This window comes from Amblyraja radiata, chromosome 12 (assembly GCF_010909765.2).
Source record: "Amblyraja radiata isolate CabotCenter1 chromosome 12, sAmbRad1.1.pri, whole genome shotgun sequence".
In the NCBI taxonomy this organism is placed as follows: Eukaryota; Metazoa; Chordata; class Chondrichthyes; order Rajiformes; family Rajidae; genus Amblyraja; species Amblyraja radiata.
This window is the reverse complement of record NC_045967.1, coordinates 649,140-664,645: the sequence shown is the minus strand read 5'-3', so window position 1 is coordinate 664,645 and position 15,506 is coordinate 649,140. Positions and strand designations below refer to the sequence as shown.

The window sequence follows — 15,506 nt, the reverse complement described above, 5'->3', positions numbered from 1 at the left end:
GGGGTGGGGGGTATAGAGCTCAGAGGAAAGACGGGGGTTGTAGGGGGAGGGGAGCTGTGGGTGAGGGGGGGTGTGGGTCGGGGGGGGGGAGAATTCAGAGAAAAGACGGGTTGTGGGGGAAGAGGAGGATATCATGGGGGAGGGGGGCAGGAGCCAGCGAGGGGGACCTGAGGGGAAGGTGCGATGGTGACTCACAGCGGGCGCTGGTTGCTGGATGTTCTCCGCCGGGATCAGATTCTCCGCTTTCCATTTGGCGACATCTACCGGGCCGGGTTTCCGGTCCCTCCGAAAGTTGTGTCCTGTTGGAAGCCTCTGCCGGCCATCCTCAGCTCCAATAAAGACGCGATGGAAACCTTCGCCGCCCATCCAGTAAAGACGCGATGGCGCAGGAAGGGGCGGACCATCCCGTGGAGTGACAGGAGAAAAGACCAATCTACGCGGCGTTGAACGGCAGGAGAGGAGATTGATCTGCGCACGCGCGGTTTTCAAGATTTTGAAAACCTCGCTACCTTTTACATTAGACCACTGATCGGAACGAAACTTGGTGTAATTGCAGCAGAGGAGAAAGGTGAGTAAACTGGCGAAAAATCGTAGAGCTGTCGCGTACCGTTTTGGCACAAATAGAATGACCACGCAAACCGGAAGATAACAAGATCAGAGCTTTAGTTATGCATAGAGGTCCCAGATAGAACAATGAAATTCTTACTTGCTAAAAACAGAATATGTAAACATAGTACAGTAGACAATATAATAAACGAGAGAGAAAAAAAAGTTAATTGTGTATATATACACATACTCACATGTAGACAATAGGTGCAGGAGTAGGACATTTGGCCCTTCGAGCCATTCAATGTGATCATGGCTGATCATCCCCAATCAGTACCCCGTTCCTGCCTTCTCCCCATATCCCCGACTCCGCTATCTTTAAGAGCCCCATCTAGCCTCCACTGCCCTCTGAGGCAGAGAATTCCACACACTCACCACTCTCTGTGAGAAAAAGTGTTTCCTCGTCTCCGTTCTAAATGGCTTACCCCTTATTCTTAAACTGTGGCCCCTGGTTCTTGATTCCCCCAACATCGGGAACATGTTTCCTGCCTCTAGCGTGTCCAAACCCTTAACAATCTTAGATGTTTCAATAAGGACACCTCTCATCCTTCTAAACTCCAGAGTGTACAAACCCAGCTGCGCCATTCTCTCAGCATATGACAGTCCCGCCATCCCGGGAATTAACCTTGTAAACCTACGCTGCACTCCCTCAATAACAAGAATGTCCTTCCTCAAATTAGGGGACCAAAATTGCACACAATACACCAGGTGCGGTCTCACTAGAACTCTGTACAACTGCAGCAGGACCTCTTTGCTCCTAGATTCGATTCCTCTTGTTATAAAGGCCAACATGCCATTTCTTAGCGCTAACGGCAGGTACTCGGGAAACGTGGTAACTCGTGAAGATTTTTCAACATGTTGAAAAATGTCCACATGTAAAATATACTCAGGATGTAAACATTTGATACTTTTTAACACGTAGTCATACCGTAGTAACTCGTGAGTTTACCGTAGTAGGACCAGGTGTCCTATATCACTATTATATGTTCATGATGGAAATAAGAATACTCTGTATATTCATTACCTTTGAATTCTAGTTTTATGTAATCCTCTCATCATTTCTGAGTTCCATTTCACAATATTTATCAGACATACAGAATGTTGCAAGGTAATATCTTGCCCAAACTCAGTTGTATCTTTCTATCTCAATAAATATCACAAAATATGCCATTGTTTCAGCCACATGATGACAAAATATAGAATGTAGGTTATTTGTTATCAGTAATCCCATCCCAGAAACAACAGTACTTAAGGAACATTTGTTTTACTAATTTACGAGCATGTACCATAGGTTGATCCATATCCAACAAAATGTTGTGATAATTGCATAAAATGTATTATTGTCTAATAAATTTGGTGTGGAATGATAATCCATCTCAGTACTCATTTAGGCAAGTCCCAATGAGTATAGATACTTTTCCCCTACCCCCAATCCCCCTCGCCCGATCTTCATTGAACCTACCATTTGACTAATATTTTACTCAGCTGCTGTAACGTTTCCTTCCTATCAAAATCTCTGTGTAGCATCTGTCCCTATCTTCCAATTCCCACTTTGAAATAAAATACAACTTTCGACAAAAATTTCGCAGCAGGATCGCTATATAAATGCAAATATATGGTATTTTATCCAAGCACCCCCCCCCCCCCCCTTACCACCACACAAGATGCGTAACTTGAAGCGTTTACATTTGGAGAAGTTCGATATGGAACAGGAATTAAAATTAGTTATGAATCGATTAACAGCGAGCTACGAGGTTAGATTGACACACCTGTCAGAGGGCTAAGAAACAATCCTGAGTTGACGGCGTATTGTTTTAAGTGAGCATTTTGCAGCGACCTCACCTTATATTCTGGTAAAATATTCTTTCCACGGAAATCATCTATTTCACTTTGAAATTATATTCATTTATAACCGTTTGTAACATCAGTAACCACTTTGTGCATTTGCAAATGTTTGTGCATTTAGTACCAGGTATGCTTGAAACAATTTATTGTAAGGTACTGTATCTTAAAAAAAAACTACATCAACCAGATGTGAAAATTACACTGAATCAAACGATGATTGAAGATGCGTGGGAATCGACTAATCACGATCCTGCTGCGAAATGTTTAAGTCGAAAACTGTATTTCTCTAAGTTTCTCCAGCATTTTTGTATACCGCAAAACGTCAATGATTCCGGGAATGCCGAGAGAGCTAGAGAGAGAGGTGGGGAACGGGAGAGAGAGAGCGCACGGGAGAGAGAGAGAGCGCGCGAGAGAGAGGGAGGAAGAGAGCGAAAGTCAGAGAGACACAACATGGGTCAGTAGGTAAATTGAATGACTAACCTGCGGCAGTCCAAGAAGTTCTCACTCATGATGGTGAGTTTTAAGAAATTCTCAATGTTGTAACATTGCAAGAAAATGTACCTGCATCTTGGAGGCCGAAGGTTAAGTTGTTAGCCAAGAAGGATAGACTTCGTTACCCCTCAGTACAGCAACATCAAGAACGATGTTGCTGTACTGAGGGATAGCCAAGTCTATCCCTCATTGCTAGCAGCTGATGTGAAGCGTCTGTAAAGTGGGAAGCGGCTGAAAAAGGACAGCGCTGCTGGGGTGGGGGGGGTGAGTTCCTTTCAGAGCGTGTGGGTAGTCTGTCCAGGGGTAAAGTTACGGGGAGGGCAGGGGGGTTGAGAAGGAGGGAGTCGGCCGGGGATCATCCAGCTCAAGAGCGGGTCAGCGGGCGATGGATAACAGGACAGCGGGCGGTGGAGCTTACTCCATATGTCAGTGCGAGTAACGTCAATTGATCCCTTGTTCGTGCTGACACAGAAGTAAGCTCCGCCGCCTGCTGTGATGTTATCCATCACCCGCTGACCCACTCCGCTCTATGATCTTTGCTCTTGAGCTGGTCCCCTCACTGTTCAGACGGAGAGCACTGCCAGAAGTGAGCGGGCCGGCAGAAGGCTCTGAGTTGGCAGTCGGTTCCGCTGGCCGATGATGGAGGCCGCTCGTAGCCACGCGAGCTGCTTCCCTCCCCGGCTACAATGCGGTGGCGCCCGGAGCGCCGCGGCAGCGTGAGTGATGTTACTGGCATATGTAATTTTTGCGCCTTATGTGAGCTGTTATGTTATGCTCTGTTATGTTGTCTGTTTATGATGTCTTGTTTATTCTTTGGTCAACATTGGTTGTTTTAAAGTGCTTAACAAATAAAGTTGGATTGGATTGGCATGAACCCGACCCCCTCCTTCTCAACACTCCTTCCCTCCTCGCAACTTTACCCCTGGCTAGACTCCCCACACGCTGTGAAAGGAACTCTCCCCCGAATTGTCATGTTACTCACGACACGTGATTAATTTATAATTATTTATTTATATTTCTACGAAAATGTTTTCCTAATTGGGCCCCGCACCTCCTAAGGCCGGCCCTGCTGGAAATTAACCTGTAAACCTACTCTGCACTCCCTCAATAGCAAGAATGTCCTTCCTCAAATTAGGGGATCAAAACTGCACACAATACACCAGGTGTGGTCTAGGGCTCTGTACAACTGCAGAGGAACCTCTTTACTCGACTCCTCTTGTTATAAAGGCCAACATGCCATTCGCTTTCTTCACTGCAGTACCTGCATGCTTACTTTCATAGACTGATGAACAAGGACCCCCAGATCCCGTTGTACTTCCCCTTTTCCCAACTTGACGCCATTTAGATAATAATCTGCCTTGCTGTTTTTGATACCAAAGTGGTAACCTCACATTTACCCACAATAAACTTAATTTGCCATGCATCTGCCCACTCCCCCAACCTGTCCAAGTCACCCTGCATTCTCATAGCATCCTCCTCACAGTTCACAATGCCACCCAGCTTTGTGTCATCTGCAAATTTGCTAATGTTACTGTAAATGAGCTTATTACACAGTCTGGAGTTTAAAGTCATCTTTAATTAATACACATGATATAGAGGTACAGCAGGTTGTTAGTTGCTAGTTCATCATCACCGCTTCCAAGTCTGCCTAGTGTAGGAAGTGGGTGTTAATATAAAGCATACAGTAAGGTGGGGTTAGTGATGCTATTTCAACTATGATTGGTTCACATGCAATAACCAATCTACATCCTTCCCCGTAAAGAGCGAATATAGTTAAACACATATGCGACTCTCGAATCTAAACATACTCGCCGTATCTATCAGGCGGTCTACTAATGCGACCCGAACGCGTACGCACCAACCCCTCTCCCTCCACGCCAGAAAAGTTAGGGGGGGGGGGGAGAAGTGAACTCGGAAGTGAGAAAGCAGCAGGGGAGACTTGAGGCGTCCGATAGGGAGAGCATGCGGGAGAGGTAGTGATGTTGTTAGACAGAGCCGTCGGTCGTGGCGGAGAACGGGACATGCTGGGACAGGTGGTGGGCACAGCAGCAGACGGCTGGAACATCAAAGGCGGAGCAAAGGGATCGGCTGGTGGTGGACGTGGTTCCTTTACAGACAGCAAGTGTTGGCGGCTCCGTCGGTACAGGGTGCCATCAACGTCGACAAGGTAGGAGCGGGGTTCCTTAGAAGGGCCAACAACGCAACCTAGACGGGAATGTCCCAATGTAGTTTGCAAGCGGACGACTTGGCCCCGCAGCAGCGGTTTGCTGGACTTGTCATATGATCTGGATGTTGTGTTTCTCCTGGATGCGCATCTGGACCCACAGCTGGCTTCAGCACCTGTGGCACCAGTTTCTGCTGGACAATTGGTATCGGAGGTCGCGTTGTTCTGGACATCAGGCGTTGCGCTGGTGAGCCCATGACCCCGTCTCTAGCGATGTTTCTGAGGTTTAAGAGGTCGAGATACACATCTGACTTGGCCAGTTGGGCGCGTTCCATTAGTTGTTTTGTGCTCCTGACAGCCTGTTCAGCGAGCCAATTACTTTGAGGGTATTCGGGGCTGCTTGTGACATGGTGGAAGTTCCATCGGTTGGCAAAGTGTTTGAATGCGTGGCTGGTAAATTGTCTTCCGTTGTCAGTTTGCAGGTGGACAGGTGCACCGAATGTGGAAAAGTGTCTGTAGCTTTTGAATGACCATCTCTGATGTGATAGAGGGCAGTAGATCAAGTTCGAACCAGTTGGAGTAGGAGTCGACTAGGACCAGATAATGTTTACCGTGCCATTCGAAAATGTCTGCCGCCACCGACGTCCAAAGCAGTACCGGTGGGGGTTGTAGTAGCAGAGGCTGTCTCTGTTGGTGTGGCGCCATCTGTTGCAGATGGGACAGGAGGTTGTCCTGTCCCGTATGTACTTGGCCATGCCAGGCCAGCAGAACATGCTCTGTGCGTGGGTACCTGGGTGACCGTTGTGTGCCTCTTTGTAGTATTCGTCTTGTAAGGATGAAGGGATCATGACTTTGTAGCCCTTAACTATGACACTGTCCTGTATTACCAGCTCATCGCGGACTAGGAAGAACGGCTGCACCTCCAGTGGTCTGCTGGATTGCCTGTCTGGCCAGCCTCTTGTGATTATGGATGAGAGTAGCTGGAGAGTGCCATCGGCTGCTGTGTGTTCAGCTAGACGGCGCAAGCGTTCCGTGGGAACGAAGTCGATCTTGAGAACAGTAAACTCGTCCCGTTCATTGGGGTGTCGCTCACTGGATGCACGTGGTGCGCGAGAGACAGTGTCAGCAACGAGCATGTCTTTACCTTTCTTGTAAACAATTTTGAAGTCGAACCGCTGGAGCTGCATCATCATACGCTGCAGTTGTGCAGGTGCTGCGTGTATAGTTTTATTAAGGATGGTTACAAGTGGTTGGTGGTCTGTTTCGACTGAAAGTGTTCCCGAAGACGAAGTCCTTGAATTTTGAAAAAGCGAAGACCACGGCTAGCAGCTCTTTCTCGATCTGTGCATAGCGCTGTTCGTTGTCCGTCATGGTGCAAGAGGCATAAGATACAGGTAGTACAGTCCCATCGGCAGACGTTTGAAGGCAGGCTGCGCCCAGCCCGTATCGTGAGGCATCGCAGGTCACCGTGACAGGACGCTTCAGGTCGAAGAATGTCAAGGTGGGAGCGCTGGCCAGCTTGGACTTTAAAGAGTCAAATGCTTGTTGATGCTGCTGGAACCAGGTGAGTTGTCCTTCCGAATGAGTTGTCTCAGAGGCGAGCTTAGATCGCTGAGGTTCGGTATGAACTTTCCCAAATAGTTCACCATACCCAGAAAGCGTTGTAGGCTTAACACGTCGGTGGCGGCTGGCATTTCTTTGATGGCAGCAGTTTTCTTCGGGTCGGTTTTAGGACATCAGAAGTGAAAACGTGTCCAACATATGTGACAACTGGAATCCTGAAGTTACATTTATTAGGGTTGAATTTCAGGTTGATCTCACGTGCCCGGTCCATAATACGCCTTAGGTTGGTGTCATGCTCCGCTGTGTCTATGCCATATACCAGGGCGCTTGATGGCAGCGTTCAAATCTTTTGGATTAATGCACACACGGAGCTCATCCTTGTCCTTCTTAACGTTGACAACCATGGTGGAGACCCAGTCGGTGGGCTCGCTGATTTTGGCTAGTACGCCCATGGAGACCATGTTTTTTAGCTCAGTCTCAATTCTGTCTTTCATGGCATGTGGCACACGGTGGGGGGGCACGGACGGCTGGGTCGACGTTGGGGTCAATAGCTATCTTATAGGTCACAGGCAGCTTGCCTAGCTTTCCATCGAATAGATCAGGGTATCCTTTTATCGGGTCCTCAGATATTAGTAACTTGTGGACGGTCCAGTCAAAGGAGACTAGCCCTAAGTCTTGGCATGCATGGATGCCCAGTAGAGTCACAGAGTCAGATTTTAAAATATAGAAAGTTAGATTTCTTGTGGTGTTTTTCAGCACGCATTTGAAAGTAGTTCTTCCCAGAGGATACAAAACCTCCCCCCCCCCCCCCCCCCCCCATAAGCATGTAAGGTGGAGCTGTCTCTAGTCAAGGCCTCATTATTTCTTATCTTGTTGTAGACGTGCACAGACATTACATTCACGCGGGCACCGGTGTCGAGTTTGGCCTTCACAGGCTTGTTATTAATTGTCATTGAAACAGAGGGATCCAGAATCTTACCAGCTGTGTGAAGGAGTGAATGCACAGTCGACTCCTCGTATGTGCTAATTGGATCATCCTCGTGGGCAGAGCCGAGCTGCTCCTGTGAGTCTGGAATTGTTTGGTTTTGTTGCAACAGGTACAGATTAGACGCTGAGCTGGAGGGTCTGTTCCCACGGGACCTGCAAACAACGGCGAGGTGATTCATCTTTTTGCAGTAATTGCAAGGCTTTTCGTTCGCTGGACAGAACGATCGTCCCTTGTTGTGGAAATAGTTACAATTCGGGCACCGCTGAGGGGGCTCATTCATAAATCTTCTGTTATCGGTCGGTGTTTATCGTCTGTTGAAACCCGTCAGGTTTATGGTCTTCTGAGTGTCAAACTGGTCGCTTAGTGGGGCAACAATCTCAGACGTTCGACAGGCATGCACTGCCTGTTCAAGTGTTAAATCAGCATTCCGCAGTAACTCTTTTGATCGGTCATACCACTGACATGCTTGTCCCTGATTAATTCGTTCGACATGACCTGAAAGGGGAATCTCTGAGCCATATATTTTAAGTCACAAATAAATCTTTCCACAGGCTCATCGGGAAGCTGGTGTCTCGCAAAGAAATTAGCTCTTTCTAAAATACAGTTTGAGGGTGGGTCGCATAGTTCACGGAATTTATGCAGTAAAACGGTGGGGTCACGCATATTCTCAGCAGGTACAACTACCTGATCGTTTTCATCGTGAACAGCTGGCGCGTATTCAAAGGTCTGCGCTTTCATCATGGCTTCAGGTCCCGCCAGGTTAAGTAGGAGGGAAGCCTTGACAGCATCTGGTTCATTTCGGTGGACGATGTAGATATAGTGTTCGTAGTCGATTTGAAAGAGCCTCCATCATTCCCCGATGTCAGATTCGAAGATAAGCTGCGCAGGCTTTCTGCACGATTGAGCCATGGTGATACAAGTGAAACTGATCAACAGAAATAAAACCCGATATACAGACACAGTGGGTTGCTCCAAGCTTTCCGACACCATGTAAATGAGTTTACTACACAGTCTGGAGTTTAAAGTCATCTTTAATTAATACACATGATATAGCGGTACTGCAGGTTGTTAGTTGCTAGTTCATCATCACCGCTTCCAAGTCTGCCTAGTGTAGGAAATGGGTGTTAATATAAAGCATACAGTAAGGTGGGGTTAGTGATGCTATTTCTACTATGATTGGTTCACATGCAATAACCAATTTACAGTTACTTTGAATCCCTTCATCCAAATCATTGTAATTTTGCCCACTAATCTCCAATGTGGGACCTTATCAAATGCTTTCTGAAAGTCCAGGTACACTACACCCACTGGCTCTCCCTTGTCCATTTTCCTAGTTACATCCTCAAAAAATTCCAGAAGATTAGTCAAGCATTTCCCCTTCGTAAATCCATGCTGACTCAGACCGATCCTGTTTCTGCTATCCAAATGTGCGGCTATTTCATCTTTTATAATTAACTCCAGCAACTTCCCCACCACCGATGTCAGGCTAACTGGTCTATAATTCCCTGTTTTCTCTCTCCCGCCTTTCTTAAAAAGTGTGGTAACATTAGCTACCCTCCAATCCACAGGAACTGATCCTGAGTCTATAGAACATCAGAAAATTATCACCAATGCATCCACGATTTCTAGAGCCACTTCCTTAAGTACCCTGGAATGCAGACGATCAGGCCCTGGGGATTTATCAGCCTTCAGTCCCATCAGTCTACCCAACACCATTTCCTGCCTAATGTGGATTTCCTTCAGTTCCTCCGTCACCTCTGGCCACGACTATATCAGGAAGATTGTTTGTGTCCTCCTTAGTGAAGACGGATCCAAAGTACCTGTTCAAGTGAAGACGGATTCAAAGTACCTGCACACACACACACACACACACACATATATATATACACATATGTATACACACACGCACACACGTACACACAAGAAACACAACAATAAGAGTGCAATAATAATAATAATAGTCTATTGTAGTTCAGAGCTTATTTTAGGTTGTAGTGTTTAATAGCCTGATGGCTGTAGGGAAGCAGCTGTTCCTGAACCTGGATGTTAAAGTTTTCAGGCTCCTGTACCTTCCTCCCGATGGCAGGGGTGAAATGAGTGTGTGGCCAGGATGGTGTGGGTCTCTGATGATACTGGCTGCCTTTTTGATGCAGCAACTACGATAAATCCTTTCGATAGTGGGCAAGTCAGAACCAGCTGTGGACTGGGCAGTGTTCACAACTTTTTGCAGTCTTTTCCACTCCTGGGCGTTCAAGTTGCCGAACCAGGCCATGATGCAACCAGTCAATATGCTCTCAACTGTACACCTGCAGAAGTTCAAGAGAATCCTCTGACATACCAAATCTCCGTAATCTTCTCAGGAAGTAGAGTCATTGATTTGTTTTATTTATAATAGCACCAGTGTGCTGGACTCTGCACGTCTTTGGAATATGGGGAATATAGGATAACGAGGGATAAAATTGGTCCATTAGAGAGTCAGAGTGGACAGCTATCTGCAGAGCCAAAAGAGATGGGGGAGATATTGAACAATTGATTTTCTTCGGTATTCACCAAGGAGAAGGATATTGAATTATGTGAGGTAAGGGAAACAAGTAGAGTAGCTATGGAAACTATGAGATTCAAAGAAGAGGAAGTACTGACACTTTTGAGAAATATAAAAGTGGATAAGTCTCCAGGTCCGGACAGGATATTCCCTAGGACATTGAGGGAAGTTAGTGTAGAAATAGCAGGGGCTATGACAGAAATATTTCAAATGTCATTAGAAACGTGAATAGTGCCGGAGGATTGGCGTACTGCGCATGTTGTTCCATTGTTTAAAAAGGATTCTAAGAGTAAACCTAGCAATTATAGACCTGTTAGTTTGACGTCAGTGGTGGGCAAATTAATGGAAAGGATGCTTAGAGATAATATATATAAGCATCTGTATAAACAGGGTCTGATTAGGAACAATCAACATGGATTTGTGCCTGGAAGGTCATGTTTGACTAATCTTCTTGAATTTTTTGAAGAGGTTACTCGGGAAATTGATGAGAGTAAAGCAGTGGATGTTGTATATATGGACCAGTAAGTACCTTTGACAAGGTTCTTCATGGAAGGTTAGTTAAGAAGGTTCAATCGTTGGGTATTAATGGTGGAGTAGCAAGATGGATTCAACAGTGGCTGAATGGGAGATGCCAGAGAGTAATGGTGGATGGCTGTTTGTCAGGTTGGAGGCCGGTGACTAGTGGGGTGCCACAGGGATCTGTGTTGGGTCCACTGTTGTTTGTCATGTACATCAATGATCTGGGTAATGGTGTGGTAAATTGGATTAGTAAGTATGCAGATGATACTAAGATAGGTGGGGTTGTGGATAATGAAGTAGATTTTCAAAGTCTACAGAGAGATTTATGCCAGTTGGAAGAGTGGACTGAAAGATGGCAGATGGAGTTTAATGCTGATAAGTGTGAGGTGCTACATCTTGGCAGGACAAATCAAAATAGGACGTACATGGTAAATGGTAGGGAATTGAAGAATGCAGGTGAACAGAGGGATCTGGGAATAACTGTGCACAGTTCCCTGAAAGTGGAATCTCATGTAGATAGGGTGGTAAAGAAAGCTTTTGGTGTGCTGGCCTTTATAAATCAGAGCATTGAGTATAGAAGTTGGGATGTAATGTTAAAATTGTACAAGGCATTGGTGAGGCCAATTCTGGAGTATGGGGTACAATTTTGGTCGCCTAATTATAGGAAGGATGTCAACAAAATAGAGAGAGTACAGAGGAGATTTACTAGAATGTTGCCTGGGTTTCAGCAACTAAGTTACAGAGAAAGGTTGAACAAGTTAGGGCTTTATTCTTTGGAGCGCAGAAGGTTAAGGGGGGACTTGATAGAGGTCTTTAAAATGATGAGAGGGATAGACAGAGTTGACGTGTATAAGCTTTTCCCACTGAGAGTAGGGAAGATTCAAACAAGGGGACATGACTTGAGAATTAAGGGACAGAAGTTTAGGGGTAACATGAGGGGGAACTTCTTGTGGTGGCTGTGTGGAATGAGCTTCCAGTGAAGGTGGTGGAGGCAGGTTCGTTTTTATCATTTAAAAATAAATTGGATAGTTATATGGACGGGAAAGGAATGGAGGGTTATGGTCTGAGCGCAGGTATATAGGACTAGGGGAGAATACGTGTTCGGCACGGACTAGAAGGGTCGAGATGGCCTGTTTCCGTGCTGTAATTGTTATATGGTTATATGGGATGAAACAGAAGCTACTGGTGAAAACCCACGCGGTCACAGGGAGAACGTACAAACTCCGTACTGACAACAAACCTAGTCAGGATCGAACCAGGTCTCTGGTGCTGTACGGCAGCAGATCTACCATGCCGCCCAAACTATATGCCAAACATTAAAGTGTTGAAACAAGTTGCTGTGAATCCATGTGTAGGAAGGAACTGCAGATGCTGGTTTAAACTGAACATAGACACAAAAATCTGGAGTAACTCAGGACAGACTGCATCGCTGGAGAGAAGGTCTCAACCTGAAACGTCACCACATCCTTTTCTCCAGAGAAACTCTGATACGCTGAGTTACTCCAGCTTTTTGTGTCTATCTTTGCTATGAATCTAGTCAGTTTCCTTCCGTTTTAGCACGTTATTGGAGAATATTTTTATTTATATGTAAACTTCTGAACCAAATTTTACATAGGGACATTAAAATGCTTGATAATCATTTATAGTCTATTAATGCTTGTAATTTTCTGATCCAAAATATTCCAAAGATGTATGGCTTTGTACGGACTGTTTAAAAAAATGCACTTGATGTGCAGTGAGTGATTGAGAAAGTGGGAAAACTTGGAACTAGTGTGAACGGTTGATTGATGGTTGACATGGACTCAATGGGCCTGTTTCAATGCTGTATCTCTAAATAAAACTACATATAACTTACCTTGTTTCCCGGCAATGAAGACGTTATTTTTTACCCAAAAATAAGGCACGGAAATTTACCTGCTTCTTGGAGGCTGAAAGTTATGTTGTTAGCCAAGAAAGATAGACTTGGCAATTTCTCAGTACAGCAACATCAAGAACGATGTTGCTTTACTGAGGGATAGCTAAGTCTATCCCACATTGCTGGCAGCTGATGGGAAGCGGCTGTAAAGTGGGAAGCGGCTGTAAAAGGACAGCTTTTCCCACTGAGAGTAGGGAAGATTCAAACAAGGGGCATGACTTGAGAATTAAGGGACAGAAGTTTAGGGGTAACATGAGGGGGAACTTCTTTACTCAGAGAGTGGTGACTGTGTGGAATGAGCTTCCAGTGAAGGTGGTGGAGGCAGGTTCGTTTTTATCATTTAAAAATAAATTGGATAGTTATATGGACGGGAAAGGAATGGAGGGTTATGGTCTGAGCGCAGGTATATGGGACTAGGGGAGAATACGTGTTCGGCACGGACTAGAAGGGTCGAGATGGCCTGTTTCCGTGCTGTAATTGTTATATGGTTATATGGGATGAAACAGAAGCTACTGGTGAAAACCCACGCGGTCACAGGGAGAACGTACAAACTCCGTACTGACAACAAACCTAGTCAGGATCGAACCAGGTCTCTGGTGCTGTACGGCAGCAGATCTACCGTGCCGCCCAAACTATATGCCAAACATTAAAGTGTTGAAACAAGTTGCTGTGAATCCATGTGTAGGAAGGAACTGCAGATGCTGGTTTAAACTGAAGATAGACACAAAAATCTGGAGTAACTCAGGACAGACTGCATCGCTGGAGAGAAGGTCTCCTGGGGGGGAGACAGTTCCTTTCTCAACATGTGGGGAGTCTGGCCCGGGTCAGCATGGGTAGGAGCGTTGAGGAGGAGGGGGTTGGGGATAATAATAATAATAATAATGGATGGGATTTATATAGCGCCTTTCTAATACTCAAGGCGCTTTACATCGCATTATTCATTCACTCCTCAGTCACACTCGGTGGTGGTAAGCTACTTCTGTAGCCACAGCTGCCCTGGGGCAGACTGACGGAAGCGTGGCTGCCAATGTGCGCCTACGGCCCCTCCGACCACCACCAATCACTCACACACATTCACACACAGGCAAAGGTGGGTGAAGTGTCTTGCCCAAGGACACAACGACAGTATGCACTCCAAGCGGGATTCGAACCGGCTACCTTCCGGTTGCCAGCCGAACACTTAGCCCATTGTGCCATCTGTCATGCCAGCAACTCACTCGCTCACAGCTGCTGCGGCGCTCCGGGCACGAAGCCAATGATTTGTGGCCGGGGGGGGGGAGGAAGTAGCTCGGGTGGCTGCGAACGGCTGCCGGGACTGGACAGCGGAACTGGCCACCACCTCAGAGCCTTCAGCCGGCCCGCTCACCTCTGGCAGTGCTCTCCGTCTGAACACCTCTCTCCTGCTGCTCGCCGGCCTCGCTCATGTCAGCCGCTTCCCGCAAATCCTTAAATTCTGACTGCCGCTGGGGAGGGAAGTAGCTCGGGTGGCTGCGAGAGGCAGGGGAACCGGCCGCCACCTCAGTGCCTTCTGCCGGCCCAGGGATGCTGTCCGGTCCCGGTGGTCACTCCCGTTTTGGCACTACTGATCCTTATGTTTGAATTTCCTAGTTCCTTAGCGCTCCCGTTTTTCCCACCATCTCTCCACCCGCCGTCATCTTCCACACTCCACCCATTTAGAATGGAGGATATGTGGAAGCCTTGGGCAAATTGAATTCTCACGTTCTTTATTTTTATTTTTTATTTTTTTGATTCTATCAAAAAATGCAGGTGCGTCTTCATTGCCGGGAAATACGGTAATAATCCTGTAGAATTTGAAATGGTCATGCAAACTTGCAATGAAGCATGAAATTAGTCACCAGGAGATTAGAAAAAGCATCTTAAGAGACAACAAAAAGTCCCCCTGCCCCTTACTACCATATCAGAAATTACCATAATCCTATCCATACAATGACTAAAAATGCCTAAACCAATTCAGCTGTAAACTGTGAAATCCAATAACCTATTGTGACTAGGTGAATACAAATATAATTATTGATTATTTTGATACATCTCTTACAAGAACATGATAGTTCTTTGTCCTCCTTTATTTGTTCTTAGGTTGGATTAAAAATAAATAGGACTGTGAACAGAGCTTATGAATTCTATTTCCATTCCTATATACTGCATATACATTACCATTTACATCTGCCACTAGCTTCTAATTAATATTAGCAACCTATAATTAGGTTGTTGTAGACTACACATGTTTCTTCCTGAATCATAAGGAGAAATAAGCCTCATATTTTCCCATAATACTAAGAAATATTGTACCCGTGTCATCTTCTCTGGATGAGTATGTACATACAGTGCATTCAGAAAGCATTCAGACCCCTTCACTTTTTCTACATTTTGTTACGTTACAGCCTTATTTTAAAATGGATTAAATTCAATTTTTTTATCATCAATCTACACACAATACCTCTGAATGAAGAAGCGAAAACAGGTGCTTAGAAATGTTCACAAAGTAATTAAAAATAAATAACTGAAATATCACATTTACATAGGTATTCAGACCCTTTGCTATGACACTCAAAATTGAGCTTAAGTTCATCCTGTTTCCATTGATTATCCATGAGATGCTTCAACAACTTGATTGGAGTCCACCAGTGGTAAATTTAATTGATTGGACATGATTTGGAAAGGCACACACCTGTCTATATAAGGTTTAAGAAGGCAAAGGAATTTTCCGTAGACCTCCGAGACAGGATTGTGGCGAGTCACAGATTTGGGGAAGGGTATAAAACAATTTCTGTAGCATTGCAGGCCACCAGGACTTCATAGAGCTGGCTTCCCAGCCAAACTGAGCAACCAGGGGAAAAGGGCCTTAGTCAGG

General features: G+C 45.7%; 1 protein-coding gene across 1 annotated transcript in view; it reads left to right on the top strand.

The window, feature by feature from the left end:
- ar (androgen receptor) overlaps positions 1 to 15,506 on the top strand; it is a 246,996-nt gene that overhangs the window by 144,152 nt on the left and 87,338 nt on the right.